General features: G+C 43.7%; 1 protein-coding gene across 1 annotated transcript in view; it reads right to left on the reverse strand.

Annotated features, from left to right (window-relative positions):
- The window catches only part of MCF2L2 (MCF.2 cell line derived transforming sequence-like 2), a 268,860-nt gene that overhangs the window by 69,295 nt on the left and 186,947 nt on the right, over positions 1-12,618 (reverse strand). The window lies entirely within an intron of this gene.

Raw genomic sequence — 12,618 nt, forward strand, 5'->3', positions numbered from 1 at the left:
AGTGAACTGGCCCCCTGTTTTAAAAGTTTGAGGACCCCTGTATTAGTTTATAGATGCAGGGGGTGTAAGAATCTTCATATTTAAGGATAAGAAACTTAATCAGGTGTGATGTAAAGTTTGAACCAAAAAAAGTAATTTTTTTTTACATTTTAATTTTACAAATTCAGAGGCTGACTTTGATCTGTAACTTATTAACATTTGTCTTTCACAGTGAAGGATTTAATACTAGAAGCCAGTTTTCTACAGAAGAGAATGTTCTATCAAGTCTACAGGCAACACATACCAAAAGTTCAAGTTTAAAGCACTGCTACACAGCCCAAGGTCCATCTAGGATTTCACATCTTCCCTTTCTCCTTTCTTTCCCACAACTCTCTCTACAACTTTTTTGATAGTGCTTCAGGCAAAATAAGTTAATGGGTTGACTCAACTCTGGTTTCCTTTTCCTTACCCTTATAAGCGTATACCTGTGTCTTCTGCAGTGAAATGGATTATAAGTGGTTGTGAGAACCATGTTGTCTGTTCCTGTCGAGAATCATGGATGACCATGGGAAACATGGAAAGACCATGTTCAGTCAGTTAGGAATGATGCCTCTGTTTTCAGTCTCAAAAGTATTTGGGATGTGTTAAGTGACCCTTAGTATTCAGATCGGTATTTTTAAAAAAAAACTCATACCTAATTAGAGTTTTGTATGTTTTTTTTTTTTTAAGACGCATGTTAAGAATATACCTCAGCATTCTGAAAGGAATATAACTGCTAAAAAATCAGTCATTTACTAACTAACACGTCCTGGTAACACATGAACAACTTCTAAAGAAAGGAAATTTGCACATGTGGAACATCTGAGCTGGACTGGACTTTGCCAATAAATTTTGCAGATAAGCCTCAGAAAACATTGTTTGGTATATGCTTTGGAAGTCAAAGCTCATGTGACCAGTAAGTGGAAGAGGCAGAATATAAATCTACTTTTGTTCACATTTCAAAACTCTCGGTTCTTTTACTCTCTCTTCCCCTGTCAGATTCAGATTCCAGGTTGCACTGGAACATTCACTGACTTTTTAGTAGGAGATCTACACTTGGAACATCTCTGAAGTCTTTCCGGCTTCCTGCCTGTGGCCTACTACACAGTGTGTGATAAATTAACATTTGTCAAATTAATTGAACATAGGGCTGCCCAGTGTAATGCCTGGAACGGGGCAGGTACTTAATACATGGTAGTTTATTTGCACTAAATATTGATCAACCAAGACAGAAACATATTCCATATGTCTCTTGTTTTACACCATCTTTTACTTTTTGTGCCCTGTGTAGTAAACCCTCCATCAAATGCCATTTCTAAATATAATGTCTGGAATGAGACATATGAACAGCCATTGGATCACAGGCATGAACCGGATTGTATCATAACTTTGCTTCCGAATCACAATTTTTCCTTTCATGATCTGACCTCAGCTCTCCTCTTCAATCTTCTTTTTTCCATCTTCTCTCTGTACCCTACCTTCTAGCCAAATTCAGTCATTTGACGTTTCCCTACTCAAGCCACAGCTTCTCTGTGTGCTTTAAAGTTTCTACAAGTGGTACAGCAGTCTCTCTTGGAATGTCTTACCCCCTGCTCCCTCCACCCCACCCTTTTTTAAGCCAGCTTAGATGCTCCCTTCACTCTCCTCAGCCTTTTCCTGAACTCAGCTTCCTTTTCTCCCCAAACCCCTGTTTGAAGTCTAACCTTTACCCCAACTCCTGTTCATTGGCTACTTCTCCCACAAAGCCTTCCCCAGTGTTCATCTTCCCCTCTTCTCCCTCATCTCAGAGGAGAGCTCTTCCCTCACTGAATGTTGGTTATCCCTTGGTATCCTCTGGAGATTGGTTCCACAAACCCCACCCCATATCCTAGATGCTCAGATTCCTAATATAAAATGGTACAGTATTTGGATATAACCTACCCACATCCTCCCATATACTTCAAGTCATTTTTAGATTACGTATGATACTTAATACAGTACAGATGCTATGTGAATAGTTACACTGTACTGTTTAGGGAATCATGATAAGACAACAAAGTCTATACATGTTCAGCACAGACACAACCATACTTTTTATTTTCTGAATATTTTTTATCTGCTATTGATTGAATCTGAGGATGAGGAACCTGCGGTTACAGAGGGCTGATTCTGTGTAGATTTCCAATGTCAGATTCATGGATGAAGCTTAAACTGACCTCCCTTTCCCACCGAATATAACACTTCCAATGTCCCTTGGTCAGATTTTCTGGGGCAGAGCCATCCTAAGAAATCTAAAGAATGTTTGAAAAATCCTAGCTTACTCAAGAACAGTGTTCTTCTAGTGGCCCAGATAAAGCAAGCAGTCGTTGTGTCTGAAGAGTCCCAGAAGGGTGGCAGGGGTGGGGTTGGCAGTGGCGGTAATTTCCAGCATGTTTATATCACATTAATGGGTGGGCATGCATTTTAGGCAATAACTCTTATCCTTACTGATGGATTAGCGTGAATTGTTGATCCATTCACAGCCCATAAACCTTATGATGGATAACTGGTTCACATCTATTCATCATGTTCACTTCTTGCGTGCCATTTTATCAGCTGACTGAGAGTAGATCTTCAAGTTTCCCCCGACCTTACACATGAAAAAAGTTAGTTTCGATGTAGCTGTTAAATAAGGGGATGATAGCCTCTCCAGGGCTGGGGTGTATGTATTCGACTCCTCACCTTTCTCTTTATACAACGTTTGCTCATCAAATATTGCTTAAAACATCCTCTGAGCCTCGTCCTTTTCCCTCTCCTCTCCTTCCTTCCTCTCCACCTCTTTTTTTTTCCTGTTTCTGTCACTTTAGATCTCTGACCTTAGATTACCCCAGTCTTTTTTGTAGAGGAAAGACTGCGCACCCAAAGGACACACACTCATGAGGTCACTTCTGCCCATTGTCTAGTGTTTCTGGGACCAAGAAAAGGAAGGAGGGAAAACTTTGGTGGAGGTTTAAGAAAAGGATATGTTAGTAAGGAAAATGAGACAAGAATGAACAAAATGCAGCTGGTAGCAAAACATAAATGACTCCAAACTTCAGATGGTGAGGTAAATCCTCATCCTTTGAACCTTCTGAACCCTCTGGACCCTCCCCTCCTTTCTCTTCCCATCCATCCTGGTGGGAACTGCAGGGCCATCTGTGCAGTGTTGGGAAGGAAGAGCAGGTGCCAGCGAGGAGCGCAGGGACCGGACTGGGAGTGACCAGCTGCTATGAGCTGCCCTGGGGCCTGGAATTTATGGAAGTTACATGGTTAACTGGGTATCTTTGTGGCTCAGTTTCTTCTTCTGCAAAACAGGGAGATCATTTCTCTCTCATAGGTTGTGAGGTTTAAAGTGTTACTATATATGTAAAGCCCTCAGAACAATGCCTGGTGTGTAGTAAACATGCCCATGTTAGTAATTGTTGCTAGCGTGGGTAAAAGGAGGCATTTGTTTCCTAAGTAGGCAGGACAGAAACTGACAAGAATTGTATTAAAAGAGCAAGCAGCGCTTTCAACCCAAACAACTATGTTGCAAGACTGAATACAAAGGGCCAAGCTTAGAAAAGCAAATGTTCAACTTCTCCGAGACCTCCTTTATTTCAGCTTTTCTATTTGTTTTAAATTAACTAAACTGGTTACTGGGATTTTTATTAATTTAATATAACTCTTCTAAAATATAAGAATATAATACCATGCCACAAGTTTTCTTAGTAAAGACCCAGGGTCTGTCTTTACTTGTTGGTTCATTTGATATTTCCCTGTCTTTGTTTTTCCTATAACCAGCAAACAGAAATTTATAACCATGTTTGACTTAAAAGAAACATATAACTTAGTTTGTATAGGTGGGGATCTTGTAACTGGATTCATATTGTAGGTTTTATTACCCAACTTTCCCCTCTGTCCCATATCCATGCTTGGCAAAATGGAATTTAAAATCTTTGGACTAACACTGAATCAAGAACTAACTATAAATATATTCTCTGTGGAAGGATAATAACTCCAAATAGCTTCTAATTTTTGACTGTGCTTGAACTAAAGTTTCAGAGCTGAAGTCCCAGCCACAAAAACACCTGTTGGGTAGAATTTTTTCTTTTTTACAGGCCTTCTGTCAGAAACATTCAAATTTGAATGAAAGAATAATATAACAGTTTCAAGGATGTCATTTAAAATGTGAGTTATAAATTCGAATTTCACATCGCTTTCCTCCTTCTTGAGCAAAGAGAATAGGCAATTTGTGCTGAAGAGTAAGCAGTTGTATTTCTCAGCACCAATTACTGTAACTGATTTATTAAGAAAAATCTGCAAAGATCAGATTCTAGCTTTTCCAGTTATTCTCGGGGTTTCTTATTCCTGATTTCTTTCACCAACGCAATTTGGTTCCTGAGGATTGGTCCTAGCTAAGCTTAACAGGAAATAGATGATTAGAAGGCGCCATGAAAAAAACCTTTGGAATGCAGAGCAAAATGCAACATAAAGATGGTACAGACAGTTTTATCTTTCTTTCCTTTAGCTATGCCTGGACAGGAACCAAAAATTGTCTTTCATATGGGACTTTATTAAGTAATAAAAATTTAAATGTAAAAGGTATAAAGTAATGAAGCTTTTAAAAAACCTGACATTAATTTATAGTTGTACTTTATAAGCATGTCACTTTTAAAGTGAGCCTTAATATTTGCATGACTCAGGGGCTATTCTGAATATTATTAATACGTTGATTTTTCTTTCTTTTTTTTTTTTGAGTTGGAATCTCACTCTGTTGCCCAGACTGGAGTGCAATGGCCACTCCTGGCCACCGCAGCCTCAACCTGCTGGGCTCCGGTGATCCTTCCGCCTCAGCCTTCCAAGTAGCTGGAAGTACAGGTGCGCGGTACCACGCCCAGCTAATTTTTTATTTATTGTAGAGATGAGGTCTCGCCAAGTTGTCCAGGCAGGTCTTGTACCCGCGGTCTCCGGCAATTCACTCACCTCAGCCTCCCAAAGCACAGGATTACAGGCTAAGCCACCGAGCCCAGCTTGATTTTTCAAATGAAGACAGTTATCACTCCAGTCTTATTTCTATGTAGATTTCACGACATTATTTTCTTTCTTCTTCTAATCCATTCGTCTTTTCATCAAATTGTTTTGCCTACTTGTATACATTTTCAGGGCTTGTTTTTGTTTTGGCCACAATTGAAATGAGAGGATCATTTTATAGTACAGCTTTGATTCCATTTGGAGCAGTGTTTTTCAGATTTGTAGACAAACTCATTAATGGTTCATGCAACCACTTTAGGAGATTTAGGTGTCCAGCATTAAAAAAATAAATAAAAAGAAGAAGGACTGGAAGTGTGCATTGTATGCAATAATTAGTGTTGGTTTATGGTACTTTATTTCAGTATGTGTACATGCATACATGAATGCAGACATGTCCACAGAAGGCAGCAATATTCTGCACTCAGTGGGCCCCAGGCAGCAGGATGAGGGTTACGATGAGTCCAGTGAGGCAGGGCTGTGTCAGTGCCGGGTTGAATTCTGTCTCTGTTTACATTTTTGATATTTTATTCATGGTGGATTTTTTTTGCATTAATTTTGATTTTAAAAATATATTACACTGACTACTGCATTTTTGGTATTCCCTTAAATTTTGCAACCAAAATAAGTACCTCCCTTGTCTCCTCCCAGCCTTGGCCCTGATCAGTACTTGGTATAGAGGGAATGGAGAGCGTTGGCAGGCTGGGGAATCCTGGAGAAGCAGCCTACATGGGAAGGAGGAGTTGACGATATGTCTGATGTCTTCCCCTTTCCATAGAAATCAGGCAGGAGGTGAGACCTTTGGAATGAGGAATCTGGTCCTGAGTGACTTAGCACAGCAGCTAGGGAGACTGGGAAAGGGAGAAGGTCCAAGATGAGTACAAGGACCATCACACAGCACTGAAAACTCTGCTCACGGCTGGATGGTGCCGTTTGTGGGGACACTGCCTGACTGGCCAGTCACATTCCTCCAGCATCCTGGCAGTTGTTGGAGTAGAAAAGATGGGAATGAACCATGGTCTGGGGTTGCTGGGTGGGAGGACAGCAGCTAGGGACCGGGAGGGCCAAGGTGCCCAATGAGTCCACAGGTGAGATAGGGAGGTGTATGTGGAAGAAAGGTCAGGAGGTTGCTGGAGATTGCTGGCTTGAGCGAGGTGTTCAGAGGCAGGTGGGGGGAGGCAGAGGGTTCTGGATTAACCCTTCAGGGCGGGCAGGGGTAGGCAGAGGGTTCTCGAATATTTAAAGGTTGTGGCTGAGGAGTGGGTGTCCTGAAGAGTGAGTGTCTTAAAATTTAAGCTCTCGGAGGAAATGCAGTTGTCAGCGAAGCCACATAAACAACCTTCTGGCTGATAAGTTGTCTTGAGCGTTGGGAGGTAACATGACCAGAGTGATATACCCATCATAACATAAGATTTCCTTAGGCTCATGAGTGTTGTATGTCTACTAAATAAAATGCAGAGGTAAGTTTTCCTAAGAGTAGATGTTGTTACTGTATTACAACAGTGGCCTGAGATGGTGGTCAAGAAACGTGGGCAGAGATAAAAATATGTGCATTTTAAAATTAAAATCCACCAGCTTTTTGCAGTTGACATTACTTATCCTTTAGGCCTCAGATTCAGTGTTGATTCTCTTCCCAGAAGATGCCTGTCCAAACCTCAACTCAACGCCCAAGTGGGGCCAGGTCCCTCAGTAGTCCCTCTGCAACTCCCAGCTTAACTCTGACTGTGCAGTTAACATGTGTCTTCCCCACCTGAGCTCCATCACCAAGCCTTGTTTGTCCTGCTGATGCACTTTGAACCCAATTGTTAACCCTGTCTTTGTTTTCTGATGAACAAACCCTTTAAGAAGGTCCCCGTTTTCTTTGACTCCTCCCTCTTTTTCTCCTCCCGAGTTTATTTTTCCTGCAGGCCTGTCTGCTCCTCTCTTCCCTGGAGAGCTCATCACATCCATGAAATGAGCCTTCGTCATGCTCCAAGTGCCCACCTCTGTCTTCAGTCCTGCCTAACTCCACTTCTAGGTTGGTTACCTACTGGACGTTGGTACCTTGTCTCTCCATCACTTCAAACTCCACACAAGTCTAAGCCCAAATGCAATCTCCCCTCATTCCCAATTCAGGAAATCAGTTTTCCCTCCCTTGTCAGTAACGCTTTAAATTGGGGCTCACTCTGCCTCCTCCTCATCAACTTCCCATCCCAGGTCTTTCACCAGGTACTGCAGGGTGTTTGTGCTTCGTGAAAAGGTCTTTTGTATCCCTTCCCTCCCCACTTCCACCACCCTGAACTAGGCCTTTCTCACCTTATGCTGCATCAATATGAGACCCTAAGAAAACAGTGTTCTGGTCTTCAGGCATCCTGCATTTTATCCTGCAACACCATTACCAGTTTAGTCTCTTTCGCGCAAACTTAATATTGAACAAGGAAGTTATCATTACAAACAAAAACAGAAAAGTCTATGGCTTCCTGTTGCTCCCTGTACCTACTAAGACTCTCTGCCTGATTTTTCCTTGTTTTCTTTTTCTCTCTCCCTCTCCCTCCTTCCCTCTCTCTCTTTCACGTCCTTCTCTCTCCCCCCCACTCCCTTCCTTCCTTCCTTCCTTCCTTCCTTCCTTCCTTCCTTCCTTCCTTCCTTCCTTCCTTCCTAGTTGGAGTCGGTCTCTCTCTGTCATTCCTGCTGCAGTACAGTGGCATGATCAGGACTCACTGTGGCCTCCACCTTCTGGGCTCAGGTGATCCTTCCACTTTAGTCTCCTGAGTAGCTGGGACTACAGGTGTGCGCCACCACACCTATCTAATTTTTAAATTTTTTTATAGAGATGAGGTCTTGCTATGTTGCCAAGGCTAGTCTTGAACTTCTGGGCTCAAGCAATCCTATTTTCTCAGGATCCCAAAGTGTTGGGATTACAGGTGTGAGCCATTGTGCCTGGCCCCTCTGCTTAATTTTTAATGTTCTCTACAAAAAGGCCCCAACCTCCCTGCTTTGAAATATATGCCTGCTTCCCAGATATTTGCCATCTGCGATCCTTTCCTTATTGCCTGAAACAAAGTTTGCTCTACACTCCTGCAACCACCTGAACCCTAGTCATCCTCACGCCCTCCTGAAATTCTGACTTATCCAACCCTACTGATCTCTCTACTCCTAGGGACTCTCCTATTGTTCCTTGAGCTAGTATCTGACACATGGTCCCTTACCATAATGTGCCCGTTGTTGTCCGTGGGAACTGTTTTCACGCGGAAACTATGAGTCTTGTCATAAATAGATTGTAAATGCTTTAAGGCTGGAGGCCAAGTGCGGTGGCTCACACCTGTGATACTAGCACTTTGGGAGGCAAGCTGATCGCTTGAGCTCAGGATTTCAACACCAGCCTGGGCAACATAGCGAAACCTCATTTCTACAAAAAATTTTTTAAAAAAATTAGCCAGGCATGGTGGCGCATGCCTGTAGTCCCAGCAACTCAGGATGCTGGTGCAGAAGGATTGCCTGAGCCCAGGAGGTCCAGCCTGGGTGACAGAGTGAGACCCCTACTCCAAAAAACCAAAATAATAACAACAACAACAACAAAACCAAACAGACCTAAAAAAAAAAACCGGACTATAAAATTCTTCTTCATGATCTCCCACTGTGTCTGGTGTAAGAACTCGCATGGTAAATACCCACATACCTGTAGGATTAATTAAAACATTGGAAATTGAGGTTGTTTAACTTCAACTTAAAATGAAGACCTCACCATCTTGATTAAAACTTCAAAATTTATAGCAGATTTTACATAATATTCAGGACCACAAAGTAGACTACATATGAATGGACAGCCAGGGTGAGGTAAAAAGACCAAACAAATAAAGCAACAAAAACAGGGATTATTACAGGGAAACAGCCTTCGGTGCACTAACTAGTTTTTTCCAGAAAAGTTTAAAGAGCTCTCTTGTGAAAAAATATTCTTATGAGTAACCAAGGGGCACAGCTCCTAGACTAAAAGTATTTGGGGTCCATCACCTCTTTTTTGATTTCCTGCTTCTTTTATTCTTCTGACTACCTCTATTAGGAAAGAGAATACTAAGCTCTTCCTTCTTCTCAGTCCAAACAGAAGCAAACCCCAGTTGTATTTGAGCTATCTGCATGTTTCCTTCTAGGCAGTTCTTTGTCCTGTGCCCTTTCCTCAGTCCTATTGTGAGCAGGCTCTGAAGCCATCCATACTTTTTATTGCCCCTCGGTAACATTACATGGATATTCATCCCTGATTTGCAGATTAAAGCACGAAATCAGAGTGAGGTGAGGGTTGCCCGAGGTTACACAATAAATTTGGCCCCAAGCAGGGGTAACCCTTGAGTTTCCAGTCTGCTGATTGGTCACTGACCCGTGTTGTGGGCACACAAAGGAAGCTGCATCCACAGCAGTCTGTTGTGGATGGTTGCTGAGTTTCGCATTCGTTAGTGGGATTGCTTTGTTTCCTGCCAGGCCCAGCATTTTCTTCCACCAGTTTGGCAGGCTTGCGGGCTTCTTCTCAGTACCCTTCCCTGCACTGTGAATATGAAAGCTAGCAGATGTGCTGTAGAGAGGCTTTAAGATACCACAAGAAACCAGAAGAGTAAGCGCCAATTGCATGTGCTTGCTGTCCATCAGCAAGGCCAGAGCTGGGTGCAACACTGTGGACTTGTAATTAATGAATGATGGTGGGGGAAGGCAGGCTTTTGCTTGGGGCTGGGAAAGACCTCTGAGGGTCTAGGTGCAATTGGGAGGAATTCGGATGTTCTTTTGTTACGAGTGAGGCTGTGTAATACAAAGGAGTAGTTTCCCTTTTTCTGAATCTTCCCCTCATTATTCCAGTACTGTCGGTGAAATCTGGCTGTGATCTGGGTAAAGGGCGGCTACCCAGTTCAAACTGGTGAGGAGGAAAAAAAATCATTTTAGAACCTCACATGCTGTACTCTGGAATAAATAGTGTGGAATGTTAGCTTTGCGACAGGTGCTTTGCCATTTTTCAGAAAACATTCTGACCTGTTGAGGTCAATTTGAAACAGTTGGAAAAAATACAGAAAAATAAGGTAAATACTTAAATGTTGAGGGTGGGGATAAAATGAACGTTATGAGCTTGCTGCCAGCTTATAGTGGCAACAGGAGTAGCAGGAACAACACACCCACCTGATTCATTGGTGAATCAGGTGCACATGGGATGCTGGAGGAGCAGGGTCTGTGGGCTGATTGCTCAGCAAGAAGCTCACACGTGTATATGGGTACTTGCAAAGTGGGCTGGTATGGGCGCTAGCCGAGCACAGCTGCTCGAGAATGGGTAGTTGATTTTGTCTGTGATCCTCAAGATTCCAAAGACTACTTTCCTCTTTGTTCCCTTCCGAGGGTTAATTGGAGTAGAGACTGCAGATTTATTTCAGCTGAGAATTGTCCTAGAATTCTTTAAAGCATGTGCTGTCTTGAAATCTGCCATTTTGGCTGGGCACAGTGGCTCAGCCTGTAATCCCAGAATTTTGGGAGGCTGAGGCGAGTGGATTGACTGAGCCTGCGGGTTCGAGACCGGCCTGGACAACATGGTAGATCGGATCTCTACAATAAGTCTAAAAATTAGCCAGGCGTGGTAGTACGCGCTGGTAGTTCCGGCCACTGGGAAGGCTGAGGCGGAAGGATGGCCTGAGCCCAGCAGGTTGAGGCTGCGGTGGCCCTGACGAAGTAAGACTCCGACTCAGAGAAAAAAAAACAACAAAACCTACCATTATGAATTCTGAGACCTTGCTTCAAGCCTCCAGATCTTTCAGAATGTCTTCTGGAGGAGGCTGAAGGACCCTTGCTTTTGGCTTTCAGAGGATGGTCTTTGTCTTAGTGAGCACTGGGGAAAAACTCAGAGGAAGCGGCCCCCTCAATGAATGTGATTTTGCAGAGTTTAATCAGATGCCACCACCAGAAACTGGTATTTCCTGCAGTCCTTCTCATCTTCCACTAGTCCAGAAATGACCAGAGTATCCAAGGCAGAAATTCCCACTACTCGTCTGTCCCTTAGAGCACTGTTCCTTCCTTTTCTGATGGTAGAGCACAGTAACGCATTTTACGTTACAACCCTGAACGCAAAGACATAAAACTCGAGTTTCATAAAATGATCCTTGCTCTTCCTACTGTCAGTATACTTTTGTCATTTTTAAAAAAATGCCAATTGTGAATTTCTAGGTGGTTTGTGTATTTTAAAAACCTATGCCCTAAGGGATAAAGTGCTACTTATGCTGATTATCTCTGGACAAAGTCTCAGGGAAGCTTGGCTCTGATCTCCAGTGCTCCTTGGATGTTTTGCGTGCCTGGCCTTTGCGGTTATCTCTGATGTGGGGGGATCCCAGGGGCAGGAAACTATGGCTGGATCCAAAAGCTCTGTTATCGGAGGGAGGTATCACAGCTGGGTTGAGGCCCATTCTGCAGGGCACTCAGTGTGTGCAGTTGGTTTTATATTGAGGACACGGGTGGAGAGACTTGAGAACAGGTCTCTGGGTACAAAGCTGGCCTTTGCCCCGAGGCTCTCTGTGTGGCTCAGTCTGTACTGGGTGGCATCGCTCTCCCTGTCAGCTCTGACCAGAGCCTACCTCTCCAGGAAAGGACATGTTTTACTTGTGGAAAGCACTGGGGACAGAATCCTTGAGGAAGGAGGGTGCCATGTCCTAGTGGTGGAAGAAGAGGACATGGTAGGCAGCTGTGGCAGGGACCTCAGCCAACGGGGCACCTCCCTAGGTATCCTGACCCCCGATCCTTCCCGAGTAAGCAGCGCTCTGAGTGAAAGTTGGCTGCAGCCCCAGCAGGGTTCTTTGCACCCGTATTTGGTGAACGTCTACGGGGTGTCACACGCTGAGTATAGGGTATCTGCAACATCGTGCCTAGTAAGTCTCAGTACGGGATCTAAGATGGTGCTGTGGTAATACAGCTGAGAAGCATCTCTGGGGGAGTGGGGTCATCCCAATTTAGACTTCCCAGAGAAGGATGCCTGTAGACTTCACATCAGCAAGGGAGACGGGGCATGCCAAGCCACAGGACTGCTGGTGCAAAGGCTGGAGCTGTGAAATGGCAAGCGTGGCTGTCCTTCCAGCCCCTAGTTTGGTATCGTCAAAGGATGTGATGGGCTCACCGGAGAGGCAGATTCCAACGGTCCTGTATGCCATGGCAAATCACCACCTAGACTTCGTCTTGTCACTGATGAGTAGAAAGGCTCTGAAGGGGTTTCAAGAGCTCAGTTAGCTCAATCTGGGTCACTCTGACTGTAAAATGGAAGATGGGTTGGCCAGGAGATCATCCAGTCTGGGCAAGAAGTGATGATGACTTGAAGGCATGAAGGAGACTTAGAAGCAGTGAATCACAGGATTCAATATTTGGACAGGGGAGTGGAGGACTTACAGATTGCTGGCATAGAAGAAGGAAGTGCAGTCGGGCACAAAGAGAGAGAAATAGGAAAAGCAGGTTTTAGGGGAGAAGAGAGCAGAATGGGTTGGAAATGGCACTGGAGTGCCCCTGTGTGCTAGGTATTACCTACTCACTTCCCTCCGTTTATCTATGTATATTCCCATTTAATTTGCTTAAAGACTTTGAGTTAAATGGTCTTATCCCCGTTTTTCA

Source organism: Carlito syrichta, unplaced genomic scaffold, assembly GCF_000164805.1.
Source record: "Carlito syrichta isolate Samal-C Ts95f unplaced genomic scaffold, Tarsius_syrichta-2.0.1 Scaffold313936, whole genome shotgun sequence".
Taxonomy (NCBI): Eukaryota; Metazoa; Chordata; class Mammalia; order Primates; family Tarsiidae; genus Carlito; species Carlito syrichta.